The 13073-nt window shown below is 42.1% G+C and overlaps 1 protein-coding gene across 2 annotated transcripts in view; it reads right to left on the reverse strand.

The window, feature by feature from the left end:
• MSH2 (mutS homolog 2) overlaps positions 1-13073 on the reverse strand; it is an 87553-nt gene that overhangs the window by 39289 nt on the left and 35191 nt on the right. The window lies entirely within an intron of this gene.

The raw sequence follows: 13073 nt of genomic DNA on the forward strand, positions 1-13073 counted from the left end.
AGTCTCGATCTGTCGCCCAGGCTGGAGTACAGTGGCGCAATCTCGGCTCATGGCAACCTCCACCTCCCCAGTTCAAGCAATTCTCTGCCTCAGCCTCCCGAGTAGCTAATATTACAAGGACCCACCACTGTGCCTGGCTAATTTTTCTGTATTTTTAGTAGAGATGGGGTTTCACCATCCTGCCCAGGCTGGTCTTGAACTCCTGACCTTGTGTTCCACCACCTTGGCCTCCCAAAGTAATGAAATTACAGGCATAAGCTACCACCCCCCGCCAGTTTTGAGATATCTTAAAGCATCATTTAACCTCACTCTTACTTTGGAATTAAAATAGGCTGTCAGGTATTTTTCAATGCATTAACAAAATGGACATTCCTAAATCAAGCATTTGTTTCATATTTTGATAAATATATTTCAATAGAATCAGTTTCCTTTGTAACTCTATGTGTTTTATTTTACGTATTTAAAAACACTATTCTAAGGGGTTCATGGACTTCGTCAGAAGCCAAGAAGGTCCACAGCACAAGAAAAAGTTAAAAATCTCAGACAGGCCTCTGGCCTCAATTGCTACCAACCTGTAGTAATTCTCTACCTCTGTGCTTGACCACTTTAGCTTTCCTTCACTCCTTCAACAAGGTAAGCCCACATCAGCCTTATGTCCTTGCACTGGCTGATCCCACTAGCCTCCCCTTCTCCCTCATTCTTTTTTTTAAGATGAGGTCTCACCCTGACACCCCACATAGAGTGCAGTGGCATAATCACAGCTCACTACAGCCTCAACCTCCCAGGCCTAGGCAATCCTCCAACCTCAGCATCCTCAGTAGCTGGACAACAAAAGCATTTTACCATACCTGGCTAATTTTTTATTTTTTGTAGAGACGAGATTTTGCCATGTTGCCCAGGTTGGTATCAAACTCCTGGCTCAAGCGATCTGCCTGCCTCTACCTCCCAAAGTGCTGGGATTACAGGCATGAGCCACCATGCCCACCTTCCTCTCTCCCCTCCAAATTTTTTTTTTTTTTTTTTGAGACAAGGTCTTGCTGTCACCCAGGCTGTACAATGGTGTGATCTCAGCTCATTGCAGCCTCTGCCTCCTGGTTCAATCAATTCTTGAGCCTCAGCCTCCTGAGTAGCTGGGATTACAGGCCCGTGCCACCACACCCAGCTAAGTTTTGCATTTTTAGCAGAGATGGGGTTTCACCATGTAGGCCAGGCTGGTCTCGAACTCCTGATCTCAAGTGATCCGCCCGCCTCAGCCTCCCAAAGTGCTGGGATTACAGGCGTGATCCACCACGCCTGGCTTCCCCTCCAATTCTTAGCAGCTGGCTCTGTTTTATGGTTCAAGTCTCACCTTAGATAGCAATTCCTTAAAAAGCCTTCTTTGACCACAGGATCTACTGTCTCCCTGGATCCTTGCCAAATCACTCAATCATACCAATACATTATGCTTTCTTTATTGTACCTAATGCTATTTTAAATTCTTGTCCATTTATTTCCCTATTGTCTCCCTCCCTCTACTCTTTCACTATTATGGAACCTCCACAAAACAGAGACTTCCTCTATCATATCTACCCTTACAACTTCTAAAAAATATTTGGCACAAAGTAGCCAGTTGATAAGTTATTTGTTGAATGAATGACTTTATGAAGGAAGGGAACAAGGGACTAATAAGGTAATCAATCACTGGTTATCAGCTTTGATACATACATTTATTTAGCAAAAATCTCAAAGATCACAGTGAAATAATTTGTTAGCTTCTTAAATGCATCAAAATGCGAAATGTCCAAATAATTAAGTCATTAAATAACTGTTGTTAGGAACTCCTGATTGTCAGCATGATTTACTTAAAACTTCCTTAAGATTTCATTTTCAAGAACACAACCGTGCACCTCATGAACTACTGCAATGCTTAAGTCAGTAAGTCTAAGTACTGGCCGCACAAGGCGGCTCACACCTATTATACCAGCACTTTAGGAGGCTGAGGTAAGTGGATTATCTGAGGTTAGGAGTTTGAGACCAGCCTGGTGAACTAAAAATACAAAATTAGCTGAGCATTGTAGTGCATGCCTGCAATTCCAGCTACTCGGGAGGCGGAGGCAGGAGGATTGCTTGAATCTGGGGGTCAGAGTCTGCTGTGAGCCCAGATCAGCTACTACACTCCAGCCTGGGAGACAGAGTGAGACTGTCTCAAAAAAATAAATAAATAACCATAAGTATTAACATTTCTGTAACAACCTTAAATATAAGGTAATCACTATTAAATCGTCACTCACTATAAAATGTAAAAAATATCAGGATAAATTGAAAGCCCATCAAAAATAAGTGGTTTAGGCTGGGAGTCATGGCTCACAGCTGTAATCCCAGCACTTTGGGAGGCCGAGGTGAGTGGACTGCTTTAGGTCAAGAGTTTGAGACTGAACAATATAGTGAAACCCCATCTCTACTAAAAATACAAAAATTTAGCCAGGCATAATGACTTATGTCTGTAATCCCAGCCACTCAAGAGGCTGAGGGAGAAGAATCACTTGAATCCAGGAGGCAGAAGTTGCAGTGAACTGAGACCGGGCCACTAACTTCACCCTGGGTGACACAGCAAGAGTCTGTATCAAAAAATTGCAGTTTAGGGCACAGGGTGGTGGCTCATGCCTGCAATCCCAACACTTTCAGAGGTCGAGGTGGGGGGGAATCCCTTGAGTTTCAGACAAGCCTGGCTGAGATGGTAAAACCCCATCTTTATGAAAAATACAAAAACTGGCTGGGCACAGTGGTTCATACCTATCATTTCAGCACGCAGGGAGGCCAAGGCGGGCAGATGACCTGAGGTCAGGAGTTTGAGACCAGCCTGACCAACATGGTGAAACTCTGTCTCTATTAAAAATACAAAATTAGCTAGGCATGGTGGTACATGCCTATAATCCCAGCTCCTCAGGAGGCTGAGGCAGGAGAATCACTTGACCCAGGAGGTGGAGGTTGTGGAGCCGAGATCGCACCACTACACTCCAGCCTGGGCAATAAAAGTGAGACTCCGATCCCCCCCTCTTCAAAAAACAAAACCACACAAAATAAAACAAAAAAATACATAATTAGCTTGGCATGGGAGTGGGCACCCGTAATCCCAGCTACTCAAGAGGCTGAGGTAGGAGAATCACTTGAACCCAGGAGGTGGAGGTTGCAGTGAGACAAAATTGCACCATTGCACTCCAGCCTGGGCAACAGAGCCAGACTCTCATTAAAAAAAAAAAAGAGGAATGATCCAAGATGGCCGATCGATAACAGCTGGGGATTGCAGCTCTCAGTCAAAGCGCAGAGAACTAGAGGAAGCCACACTTTCAAATTCTGGTCGCTCACGGAGCAGAAGATCCCCAGTGGAGTAACCACAAGGGACGCCAGTGCAACTCTTGTGGCCGGCGCAGCGGCTTCGCCAGTACCTCGGCGTGGCAGCTCTCGGAGCAGAGTAAACAGGGCCGGCTCCCCTTCTGACCGAGGTTTGGAGGACCCACACAGGTCCCCAGCACAACTCCTGAGACCGGCGCAGCAGCTGTGACGGCACCTCAGCGCGGCAGCTCTCGGCGCAGAGTAAAAGAGACTGGTTCCCCTTCTGACCGAGGTTTGGAGCCCGGGGAAGGCAGAGTCACCCATTACGGACACAAGAAGGAAGCCAGACAGGAGAATTCTGGCCAGAAAAGCACCATCAGTCTTAATGCTGCTGTTCTGGCCCTGGGAACTAACAATTTGGATGTCCAATCAAAAGACCTAATCTGAAAGCTGGTAATTTCAAAGACGACAGGAGGATAAATTTACAATGATGGGAAGAAACCAGCGTAAAAAGGCTGAGAATACCCAAAATCAGAACGCCTCTCCCTCTAAAGATGATCACAGTTCCACATCAACAATGGAACAAGGCTTCCCAAGGCTCCTCTGTCATTGGGAGAACGAGTCCATCCCAATGACAGAATCACTCTTCAAGGAATGGATAATAACTGAGTTAAAAGAACATGTTGTAGCCCAATGTAAAGAAACTAGGAACTTTGAAAAAAGGTTTGACAAAATCCTATTGAGAATAGACAACTTAGAGAGGAATATAAGTGGATTAATGGAACTGAAGAATACAATACAGGAACTTCGAGAAGTATGCACAGGTTTAAACACTCGAATTGTTCAAACAGAAGAAAGGATAACAGAGGTCAAAGTCCAACTGAATGAAAGAAAACAAAAAGACAAGATTAGAGATAAAAGGATAAAAAGGAATAAGCAAATTCTCCAAGAAATGTGGGACTATGTGAAAAGACCAAATTTACATTTGATAGGTGTACCTGAATGCAATGGAGAGAATGAATCCAAGCTGGAAAATACCCTTCAGGATATTATTCAGGAAAATTTTCCTGAACTAGCAAAGCAGGTCAATATTCAACCCCAGGTAATACAGAGAACACCACAAAGATATTCCTCAAGAAGAGCAACCCCAAGGCACATAATCGTTAGATTCACCAGGGTTGAAACGAAGGAGAAAATACTAAGGGCAGCCAGAGAGAAAGGTCAGGTTACCCACAAAGGCAAGCCTATCAGACTTACAGCAGATCTCTCAGCAGAAACTCTACAAGCCAGAAGAGAGTGGGGGCTAATATTCAACATCCTCAAGGAACAGAACCTTCAGCCCAGAATTTCATAACCAGCCAAACTAAGCTTCACAACTGAAGGAAAAATTAAATCTGTTATGAACAAGCACGTACTCAAAGATTTTATTACCACCAGGCCTGCTTTACAAGAGCTTCTGAAAGAGGCATTACACACAGAAAGAAACAACCAGTATTAGCCTTACTAAAAATATACCAAAAGGTAAAGAGCACCAACATAAAGAAGAATTTTCATCAATGAATGGATCAAACAGCCAGTTAATATCAAATGGCAGTAACCCTAAATTTAAATCGACTAAATCCCCCAATCAAAAGACACAGCCAAAACCCAATGGCATGTTACATCCAGACCTGTTTCACATGCAAGGATACACAAAGACTCAAAACAAAGGAATGGAGAAAGATTTACCAACCAAATGGGGAGCAAAAATAAATAAATAAATAAATAAACAGAAAGCAGGAGTTGCAATTCTCGTAGCGGATAAAATAGATTTTAAAGCAACAAAGATACAGTGGTAAAAGGATAATGCAACAACAAGAGCTAACAATCCTAACACCCAGATACATAGAGACTTAGATTCAATGAGACAGAAAATTAATAGGGCTATCAAGGACTCGAACTCAGATCCGGAACAAGTAAACTTAATAAATATTTATAGAGCTCTCCACTTCAAATACATAAAATATACATTCTTGTAAATACCACATCACACCTACTCATAGGTTTAAATGAAACATTGATTGGCCATTATTAATACCCATTTTTTTTTTCAGAATAAAGCAATATTTCCGTTCACCCTCCCTTTCTCTCTTCCTCTTTCTCTCCTTTACTCATTTTTTTTTCTTTCCTTCTCTTAAAAAAAAAAAAAAAAAAAAAAACACGCCAATTGCGGTGACTCACGTCTGTAATCCCAGCACTCTGGGAGGCTGAGATGTGTGGCTCACAGGGTCAGGAGTTCAAGATCAGCCTGGCCAAGATGGTGAAGCTCCATCTCTACTAAAAATAGAAAACTCAGCCGGGCGTGGTGGCACATGCCTGTAATCCCAACTACATGGGAGGCAGAGAACTGCTTAAACCCGAAAGGCAGAGGTCGCAGTGAGTTGAGATCATGCTACTGCACTCCAGACTGGGTGACAGAGCGAGACTCCATCTCAAAAAAAAGAAAAGGGGGGAAAAAAAAGTAAGTGGTTTAGGCCAGGCATGGAAACTCACACCTGTAATGCTAGCACTTTGGGAGGCCAAGGCAGAAGGATCACCTGAGCCCTGGAGTTTAAGACCAGCCTGGATAACATGGCAAGACCCCATCTCAGGGGGAAGAAAAAAAAAAAGGAGTAAATGGTTCACTAACATACACCTAGAGAACTTGCCCTGTGGGGAAAAAAAAGAGAGAGACTTCTGGCCAGGTACCATGGCTCATGCCTATAATCCCAGCACTCTGGGAATCCTAGGCAGGTTTATCAGTTGAGGTCAGGAGTTTGAGACCAGCCTGGCAAAAACCCTGTCTCTACTTTAACACAAAAAAATTAGCCAAGTATGGTGGCACACACCTCTAATCCCAGCTACTCAGGTATCTGAGGCACAAAAATCACTTGAACCTGGGAGGCAGAGGTTGCAGTGAGCTGAGATTATGGCACTGCACTCCAGCCTGGGCAACAGAGCAAGACCCTGTCTCAACAACAACAACAAAAGAGATAAACTTCTGCCCAGGCCAGCATCTAAAGCTAAACCTTAACTGGTGTGCCAACTATAATTCTGGGACTTCATTTTCTTCACCTTGCCTATGTCCATGCTACTTATTCACAGAAAGAAATACTAAGACACCATCTTTAGTGAATGCAGAAAGCTTAACTTGGCCAGGTACAGTGGCTCACACCTGTTAATCCAAGCACTTTGGACAGATCACTTGAGGCCAGGAGTTTGAGATCAGCCTGGCCAACATGGTGAAACCCTGTCTCTACTAAAAATACAAAAAAAAAAATTAGCCAAGTGTGATGGAACACCCTTATAGTCCCAGTTACTTGGGAGGCTAAGGCATGAGGGTCACTTAAGCCTGTGAGGCAGAGGTTGTAGTGAGCCAAGATCACACCACTGCACTTCAGCCTGGGTGACAGAGTGAGAACCTCTCTCAAAAAATAAAAAAAAACTTAACTTGTTGTTGGCAAATACCAATGAAAACTACTTTAGCATGTACATTACCAAAAAACTAAAATAATGCACTTTCTTAATATACCACCTCAGAACCTATTAATTAATATAAAAGCTACATTTTATTTGTGTGAGTACTTATCTATATGTCTGTTTCCCTTACACTCTTCAAGGGCAGAAGTAAGACTTTGTTTTTACTTGCTATCATGCTGTCACGTCCTCAGCAACTATACCATGTCTGGTATACTCACCACGTGGTGAGTATACCACGTGTTTCTCAAACCTCTTCTGCTTCTGTTTCTCCTATTTTCTATAAGAACCTCTGGATAGTAGTCCTTTGTTATGATGTAAGCAATGAATTAATTTTTGCTAATATACCTATACCAGTACAGAAACTAAAGTAAACTAAGGAATACCACAAGCTTTCAGGAGTTCTAAAATAACAATTGCAGGGCAAAGCTTCCGGAATTCCTGGCATCTTTAACTAAGTAGTTTCCCATTCTTATATTGCTTAATTTTCAGTTTCCTCTCTACCATGTTCACTCACACTCTCCTACATTAAGCAGTATATTCTTATTCTCCCAAAATAAGTTATTAAGTGCCTACACTGTTATACATGCCAGAAATTGGCCTAGAATATTCATTCCTCAGTGCACAGGCTGCTACTCTTGGGGTAATGAGTGGGGTCAAAGGAGAAGAGACAAAGCCATTAAACAAATAATTATAAAGGATATCAAGTATGATGATAGAAAAATAGTGTTTTGAAAATACATGACTAAGGAAAGAGTTTACCCAAATCTAAGGACATAGTAGGCTTACTCAAAGAAATGACTTTTAAGGTGAAATCTAAAGATGAGAACAAAACCAGACAAGAGAGAGGGGACAGAGATGTCTGAGTCTAAAGGAACAGCACATACAAAGGCCTGACGATGAAAGTGTGTGGTATGTGTGAGAGCTGGGGGGATGCTGTTTAAGTTCACTTGAACTGATGCACAGAACAGTGCTTTTTCAAATTGTGGGCCTTCGTCCACCATGGGTTAAAAAATAAATTTAGTATGGTGCTATTAGAATTTTTCAGTGAAATAAAATAGAAGATGTTTACTATTTCAATTTTATACAATTTATTATATGATTATTTCAGTTCATATATATATATATATATATATATATATATATATATATATACTGTGCGTGTTACACCCGTATACCCATAGGTATGCACTAAGTTGCAATGAAAATGTATTTCTTATAGTGGAGTAGGGTCAAAAAAAAGCAAGAAACACTGGCAATGAGTACTAGGAAGGAAAGAATAGACAGAGAAGTGGGCAGAGGCAACAATTCATGAGAGGCCTTTTAAACCAGTTCAGTCTTTAATCCTAAAGGCAGTGAAAACTCTTTGCAGGGTTTTCAACAGGCTAGTGACACATTTGTATTTATGTTCAAGACACATAGTTGGCTAAGGCAAGGAGAATGGATTCGAGGGAGACAAGACAAGGGGCAGCAAGAGCATCAGAATGCGGATAGCAGTTCAGATAAGAAATGACTATATAGCAGGGTATGGTGTCAAGTGGCTGTTGTCTTAGCTACTTGTGAGGCTGAGGTGGGAGAATCTCAATCGCTCGAGAAATTGCTCCAGGACTTTGAGGCTGCAGTAAGCTATGATCATGCCACTGCACTCCAGCCTGGGTAAAAGAGTGAGACCCTATCAAAAAAGCAAACAAACAAACAGAAATTATTCTAGCCTAGACCAGAGCGCCAGGCATTGGGATTTAGAAAGGTATATTTTTTATTTTATTTTATTAATTTTTAAGACAAGAGTCTCTAAACAATAGGTACACATGAACATACAGAGAGAATTAACAGATACTAGGAACTCCAAAAGGGCAGAGAGGGAGGGATGAGGATCGAAAAATTACCATCTATTGGGTACAATGTTCATGGACACAACAGAAGCCCAAACCATACCATTACACAATATATCCATGTGACAAACCTGCACATGTACCCCTACATGTCTATAAAATAAAATAATAAATAGCCTGGCCTAGAAACCAGTTTTAGAAAATTACTCACAGAAAAAGAAAGAAAAAAAAAAAATCGAAACACCAGAGAAGTACATAAAACAGTTTCTGCATAATGATTTCCTGGAATGTTAAAATAACAACAGATGTTAGCTAAATATCAATTATAATAGGTAACAGTTACTATTTAAAATATCAAAAAATGTCAAACATATTTAGGAGGTTGAGGCAAGAGGATTGCTTCAGCCCAGGAGTTCAAGACCAGCCTAGGTAATATAGCAAATCCCATCTCAAAAAAAAACAAAAAAAAAGAAAAGTCAAACAGTATTAGTTACATTATGGCAACTGACAATTAGTACTATATATACTATTACCCTATCAATATTTTCTATTAAACTTTTGCATACAGCCAGTTCTACTATATAATGCAACATATGTATTCCTAAAAATCAGAACACTATGCAGTAAAAACCAGAGCTGGCCATGTGTGGTGGTGCACGCCTGTAATCTCAGCACTGGGAGGCCAAGGTGGGCTAACTATGTGAGCTCAGGAGTTCCAAACCAGCCTGGGCAACATGGAAAAACCGTCTCTACAACAAATATAAATAAAACTTAGTTAGACATGATTGCTCACGCCTGCAGTTCCAGCTACTTGGAAGGCTGAGGTGGAGGATAGCTTAAACTGGGAGGCCAAGGCTGCAGTGAGCCGAGACCACATGACTGCACTCCAGCCTGGGTAACAGAGTGAGACCATTAAAAAAAAAAAAAACAGTGCTTATGAGAAAACTGGAGTTCAAACCACAACTCTCAGAAACTTCATCAGTGACACATTAGTAAAGACAGGAACCTCATAAAAGTAGTAGCACAGTTTTACACATGTGAAATGGTTAAGAAATACATAACTATTACAATAAATAAGGCACCTTGCAAAAGGTCTATGGTTTGCTTGTGGAGTGGACCTCTAAAGGGCTGCATGCAGCTCCTGCGTTACTATGAAACGGTCAAGGGAATACTGTCTGAAATGGGTGGCAAAGTTGTAACACCAGATGTGAATGGGTATGGTTCATAACACATACAGGAAAATGAGGGAGACATTTGAAGAGCATGTGTATGTGTCTGCGTATTTTTGTATATTTCTACACTGCTCAGTTCAGCTGGATGCATTTTTTCTGCATTCACCTAGTGTTTCCTAAGAATCTGTGCATAAGCAAACTCAAGATTCACATTATGCTCAAATTGTTCCCTAATATACCAACCATATTGGAATAAATCTGTTTTCAAAACAAGTATTATAGCCAAACTGACCATGTATAATTTGGTTTAAAGACTGAAACAATATATATCAAAACAACAATGACTACATCTGGATGGCATGATATGATCTACAAAGGACTTATATTGCTTTAATAAACTGATGAAGATGAGATTTAAAGAACATTTCCAACATACAAAATCCAACCAAACCTTAAATAGTAGCCTTCATAGGCTAAAGTTTTTTTTAAAAGGCTAGATAATACAGAGTCCTTTTAGCATCCCCCTTTCCAGAAACACCAAATAAATCACTTTTATGTTCTTATTTTCCATTTAGAAGGAAATCACACAATCAGGTAAAAAATGTGATTATACGGGCCGGGCGCGGTGGCTCACGCCTGTAATCCCAGCACTTTGGGAGGCCGAGGCGGGTGGATCACGAGGTCAAGAGATCGAGACCATCCTGGTCAACATGGTGAAACCCCGTCTCTACTAAAAATTACAAAAAATTAGCTGGGCATGGTGGCGCGTGCCTGTAATCCCAGCTACTCAGGAGGCTGAGGCAGGAGAATTGCCTGAACCCGGGGGGCGGAGGTTGCGGTGAGCCGAGATTGCGCCATTGCACTCCAGCCTGGGTAACAAGAGCGAAACTCCATCTCAAAAAAAAAAAAAAAAAAAAATGTGATTATACTAATGTACTGTTTACGATCAAAAGGCAATGGAGATAAGCACTTCTACTCTGCATGAGAGGAACAGAGAAGCTCACAGAAAAGGTGACATTTGAGCTCAATCTTGGAAAAATTTGGACAAGGTAGTAAAGGACATTAAAGACAGGAAAACATGCATAAAAGCATGGCATGTCTGGAGACTGGCAGTACTATACTGAGAAAGAGGGTATAAGTGAGGGAGTGTGGGAGAGGCTGAACAGGGAAGCAATGGCTAAGCCACATGAAAAAATGGGGTCTTGCCTGTAGATTATGGGAAGCAATTAATGTGTTCTGAACTGAAGAGGTAATGTGTTCTGAATTGATGACACGATCAGATGAGCTAGTAAAGACGTCGGAGCTCAGTGAGGAAGATGCATAGACCATGGGAGGGAAAACAACAAATGTGAGGTACTTAAGGTGTATTAAACAGAAACAGATCTTTAACTGGGTATCAGGAAAGGGAAGGGTTATGCATGTCAGTATGACAGCTGTTATACTAAAATTCACCAATAAAAAAATCTGAGGCTGGGAGCAGTGGCTCACACCTATAACCTAGCACTTGAGGAGGTTTAGGTGGGCAGATTCCTTGGGCCCAGGAGTTCGACACCAGCCTGGCAACATGATGAAACCCCCATCTTTACAAACAATTTTAAAAATTAGTTGGGCATGATCACGCATGCCTATAGTCCCAGCTACTTGGGAGACTGAGGTGAGAGGATCACTTGAGCCTAACCCAGGAAGTGGAGGCTCTAGCACTCTAGCCTGGGTGATAGAGTGAACGCTGCCTCCAAAAAAAAAAAAAATACTTACCTGAGTAAATTGTGTTTTAAGCACTATCAAAAATTGGCCCTAAGAGCAGAATATTGTTATTTTAAGTTTTGCCCCAGCATTTTCAGTTTCAAGAGACATAAGGAATATGGGAGGCCAAGTATACCTTTTCAGAAATTAGATATTTCTTAGTGGAGAAAGATTTAAAAAGAGCTGTAATCACTCAATACAAATCTACTTTCTAAACTGCTGCTGCCCTCTACTGTCTACTGAATTCACTTTATTTTTTTTCTTCAGGGATAACATTAAACTAACATTAACTTTAAGAGTTAATCAAAAACCGATGGGCGTGGTGGCTCACGCCTGTAATCCCAGCACTTTGGGAAACCTAGGTGGGCGGATCACAAAGTCAAGAGATTGAGACCATCCTGGCCAACGTGGTGAAACCTCATCTCTACTAAAAATACAAAAATTAGCTGGGCATGGTGGCCAGCGCCTGTAATCCCAGCTACTCAGGAGGCTGAGGCAGAATTGCTTGAACATGGGAGGCAGAGGTTGCAGGGAGCCGAGATCATACCAGTACACTCTACCCTGGGCCACAGAGAAAGACTCCATTTCAAAAAAAATGAAAGTTACGAATACTTTCCTTTCAGGAAGCTGCTAAGAGCTTATCCGGGCACAGTGGCTCAAGCTGGTAATCCCAGCACTTTGGAAGGCCCAGGCAGGCAGATCACTTGAGGTCAGGAGTTCCAGATCAGCCTGGCCAACATGGTGAAACTCTACCTCTACTAAAAACACAAAAATTAGCCGACTGTGGTGGCATACGCTTGTACTCCCAGCTGCATGAGAAGTTGAGGCACAAGAATCGCCTGAACCCAGAAGGCAGAGGTTGCAGTGAGCCAAGACTACACCACTGCACTCCAGCCTGGGCAACAAAGAGAGACTCTGTCTCAAAAAAAAAAAAAAAAAAGTCTATGGCCATACCACTCTGAACGCACTACTGGTCTAGAAAGCTGAGCAGGGTCGGGCCCGGTTAGTACTTGGCTAGGAGACCTCCTAGGAATACCAGGTGCTGTAGGCTTGGCTGGGCGTGGTGGCTCATGCCTGTGATCCCAGCACTTTTCGAAGCTGAGGTGGGAGGATCCCTGAAGTTGGGAGTTTGAGACCAGCCTGGCCACCATGGAAAAACCCTGTCTCTACTAAAAATACAAACTTAGCCAGGCATGGTCGCACATGCCTGTAATCCCAGCTGCTTGGAAGGCTGAGGTAGAATTGCTTGAACCCAGGAGGAGGAGGTTACAGTGAGCCGCCATCAAGCCGCTGCACTCCAACCTGGGTGACTAGAGTGAGACTCCATCTCAAAAAAGAACTATACCGCATTCACAGGATTTAGCAAAAAATAAAGTTCACCTAGCAAATTCCATTTCAGTACTGTGGTCAGGGATGGAAGCCAGATAAATGAATGAAAGATGGAAAGACAGGCTTTCAGAAACCCAGCTGGGAATGGAAAGAGGGAGAGAGATATATTAATAGACAGTATTGGAAGAGG

This window comes from Callithrix jacchus, chromosome 14 (genome assembly GCF_049354715.1).
Source record: "Callithrix jacchus isolate 240 chromosome 14, calJac240_pri, whole genome shotgun sequence".
NCBI classification, from domain to species: Eukaryota; Metazoa; Chordata; class Mammalia; order Primates; family Cebidae; genus Callithrix; species Callithrix jacchus.